This window comes from Lathyrus oleraceus, chromosome 2 (genome assembly GCF_024323335.1).
Source record: "Lathyrus oleraceus cultivar Zhongwan6 chromosome 2, CAAS_Psat_ZW6_1.0, whole genome shotgun sequence".
NCBI classification, from domain to species: domain Eukaryota; kingdom Viridiplantae; phylum Streptophyta; class Magnoliopsida; order Fabales; family Fabaceae; genus Lathyrus; species Lathyrus oleraceus.
The window spans coordinates 264,698,466-264,702,533 of NC_066580.1; the positions used below are offsets into that span (position 1 = coordinate 264,698,466).

The 4,068-nt window shown below is 36.6% G+C and overlaps 1 long non-coding RNA gene across 6 annotated transcripts; it reads left to right on the plus strand.

Moving 5' to 3' along the window:
- The first annotated feature begins 780 nt into the window (after positions 1-780).
- LOC127119096 (uncharacterized) lies at positions 781-3,512 on the plus strand. Of its 6 annotated transcripts, none has more exons than XR_007802619.1 (3): positions 781-1,391; positions 1,657-3,042; positions 3,135-3,512. It is a non-coding gene; the product is annotated as an uncharacterized LOC127119096 (long non-coding RNA). The 6 variants fall into 6 exon arrangements; XR_007802617.1 differs by having other exon boundaries at positions 1,657-2,703; positions 2,918-3,512; XR_007802620.1 differs by having other exon boundaries at positions 1,657-2,056; positions 2,132-3,512.
- The last annotated feature ends 556 nt before the right edge of the window (positions 3,513-4,068 follow it).

Here is a 4,068-nt window from a genome sequence, read left to right on the forward strand (position 1 = left end):
TTTAGGTATTATATTAATTTCGAAAAATGATTTGAATTTGTACGATTAAGGTTTTAATTAGACGACGAGAATTCGAGCAATATGGCGAACGCCAATTATTTGAATACTCGAGAGATAGTGAAGCGGGCGGTTACTATACTCCTTTGCATCCACAGTTTAAATTATAAAAATAAAGTCTTTAGAAATTAGATTTGAACTTGTAAGTTTTAGGGTTTTAATTAGACGACGAGGATTCGAGCAATATGGCGAACGCCAATTATTCGAATACTCGAGAGATAGTGAAGCGGGCGCTTAATATACTCCTTTTCATCCAAAATTTAGAATTAAAAGTTTGAAGGAGTATATTAATAAAGAAAGGATTTGGATTCGAACTCGTTAGCATCAATCGGGCTTTACATGGGAATACTTGGCGTTGGGCCAAGATTATGTCCATTTTTTAAAAGGAACTATCTATTAATAATTAACTTCTTTTTTTTAAAATTAATTATAATGTGCTAGCGAGATAATAAATAAAACATAAATTATAAGTAATAATCAAAATAAAATTATATCACTTGTTTATTTAATCACTTGTTTATTTAATCGTGATTATTCTTAATATTTAAAGAAAATATTAAACTAATAAATAAACAGACCCCACAAAAAAGCAGGGTGCAGGAAGAAAAAAACTTCTAAAACCCAATATGTTGAAGCCCACAAGATGCTCCAAATTAGTAAAGAGACAGAATGGGCCCCAAGGCCCAAGAATTTCCCACACAAAAACCAGTCAGCCAGCAAAAAAAAGAAGAGTGGGACTTAAGCCCAAGATCTACGGTCCGTCTATTGACCACGGAATACGAAGGGGCACCGGTCAAGTGACCGTTTGGCCTCCCACACGCGGCAAATGCATGTGCTACCTTGGGACTCACCAATTCTTAAAAGTCCATTCAAATTAATTATAGTCATTAAATGATGCTCAAACGGTAAAATGTTAATACATAGATAAACCAGATAACATGCAAGCCAAAACAATCGCTTCATATCTCTCATTCGTTTCTTCTTCCTTCCAACCATGAATACCACCAAATGAGACAGCCTTCCCTGAACCATCATCCTGGATCTATGAATGGAATCTCCGAGATCTCAGCATATCCAAAATCCGTCCTAAACCTAAAACCTAAATCGGAAAAAACAAAAAAACTATCCCTACACTACAGATTCAATCATATGCAAACGAAACCTAACGATTCACTAGTAACCAAAACAAGTAAACAAATCTCAACAGTATGGTAAAAGGCACACACAACATTTATACAAAGAGATATGCAGATTAATGCAGAATGGGGCAATATAAAGCTCGCCGAAAAACAGAGTTTCTGACGAGCGTACCGGCGATGTGACCCAACCTCAAGGTATGTTGCTTTCTTCTCGTTTTCCTCCTTCTGCGCCTTTTGTTCTCCTTCTCTCTCGTTCCTACGTAGCTGCTTATGATGGTGATAACAACGGTTAAGCACTTCAAGTTCTGATTTTCGGTATGAAAATCCGAGTTGAAACAAAAACTAATCGAGCTTTAGTGAGGGGTTTTTTGATTTGGATTTTGGTCATGATTTGTGCAGAGTAACAACAGGGTTTTTTCGTATCCCTTTTTTACACTGACTTGAACGCTACTTATACCAGGAGATTGTGGTCCTTCATCCATGTGTCATCAATGAGCTGGAAAATCTTGCATCAAATCAAATTGTTAGATGGAATTTTCACAAGATTTTGTGGGGACCAAAGATATGCATCAAAACAACAGGGTTTTTTCGTATCCTTTTTTACACTGACTTGAACGCTACTTATACCAGGAGATTGTGGTCCTTCATCCAGGTGTCATCAATGAGCTGGAAAATCTTGCATCAAATCAAATTGTTAGATGGAATTTTCACAAGATTTTGTGGGGACCAAAGATATGCGTCTCTGAATTTTGTTGTGAGTCATTGCTTATTTTGTCTGTAGGAAAATGTGTGGATTGATTTTAAACTTGGGTGGTCCCCCTCTTTGGTATGACATCATCATTCGAATTTATCCTTTGTATGTGAGTATTTGATGGATTTGTTTATGTGTTTTTATTATGTTCACACGTCCTGATTCGTAACTGGTTTATCTGCAGGCTGGTTTTGGTAGACTGATATGATAGAGTGTCTCTTAGTATGCAATTCATGATTTTATTGCAGGAAGGTTCTCCAACAGGTGTATTGCACTATGGTTATGTTGCGCATCACTCATGGTTTCTGTCTAACTTAGGTGTCTGCCTATTCAAATTATGTTGGTTTAATATTGATGTGGGACGTTTACTGTGCCGTCTTTTAGACCATGGTTTTGTGATAAGCAAACCAAGTTGTTATTTTTTGGGTCGTTTTGTTTATGTTTCAGGTATGGATCATTGGACATGTTTCTTTTGACCAAGGCTTTAAACAATGTTCAACTTGTGTCCTACAGGTCTAGCAGGTTTTGCAGCAGGTTCTAGTTCCCATTCCAAGTTTGGTTCAGTAGTGTTTATGCATTGGGGTTTTCTTGGCATGTATGTAGAAATTACAGTAAGAGAATTAAATCTTGTATGTTTTTACACTTGTATGTACGTCTATGTTGGATCTGCAGCAGGTATGTTATGAGCAAAGAGCGGGATTCCGAGTAATGTCTTTTTGTGTGCTACATGCCTCATGTGGATGGTTTGTAGTAGGGGTTGGTCGCATTCACCCTGACCTTGGTCTAAGTAGCATGTTCATGTTTTAAATTCATGTTATGCATTTATGGATTGTGCTACACTTTAGCCTTATGGTTCCTATGTATTGATTGTGACTCAGAATGCATTGTAGCTAGGATTTCATCTATATGTATCATGACATTGCCATTCCAAATTTTTTCCTGCTCTGCTCATGGTTTAACTTTCTTCCAGGTTATATACATGATGTTTAGACAATCATGGCGCCAAGATCAGAATTCGAAGCATGTATCTACCAATGGCCCAACATAATGGATCTTGAAGATATGATTGGGATGGAGAATTTGGGATGAAAAGGGGTTGCAACAATACCAAATTTCTTAGTTTTCAAATACTAGGCATTTTATGGTTTGTAATGATTGATGTTATGCTTGCTGGTTCTGTTATGTAGGATCCACTGACTCGCCGAATATGTTGTGCATTAAGTTATGGTTAATGTGATTTGCTCATGATGAATGACTTGAAATGGCGTGCTAGGCTATGTTCATGTTTTCTACCACCCTGTCATGGACATGGCTTCTGACTTCTTAGAATGACTTGAAGAAGAGAGTGCAGGGAGGTGTCATGGTTAGATGACATGCTGTTTCAAGCTTGAATATTCGCTCTTGACATGTAATCACGTCCTCGGATCATAGGCTAGAACTTGTGTAATCCATGAAGTTTATCAAGACAATTGTAAATTTATGCCCTATCAATAGAATTTAGAAACATCATGCCCATGTGAAAAAAAGGTTTTATAAATCCAAGTTAATGATCTAAGATCAAATGACATTGTTATGTAGTTCATATAGATAGTTTATTTTCTTTCTTATATGCATTCAAATGCAAAAAAAAAACCTTAAATCTAAATCCTTATGAAACTTCTCAAATCATGACCCAACAATGCAAGTCCTTGGTCATTTATCACTAGTTCTTTGGCATTGGCCGATGTGAGCGGGAAATATGCATATTCAATATAAATGCTTGTCATGAGATGTGATGGTCCATAACAATGCACCAAACTTGTAAATCCACCAAAGGGCTTGTTGATAAGATGCAATCATAAGCCATAATGCTTTTAAGATCTTAAATCAATGAGATGCGAGCCTTCGAGGCAACATATGAAGGGAGTAAGTGGCATCGTGGACTATGATATGCACCACGATTAATGGATGACCAACAAACCAATCAAATCCCTGTAACAACTAGTCCAGTTTTAAACAAGTAAATACCAATTTAGTTATCCACATGATCACGAGGTATATGTAGAATGAGCTTTTTTTTATTTATCAAAGAATCTTGATGCATTTAGGTATTCCCAAATGCAATATGGTCCAAATCCACAA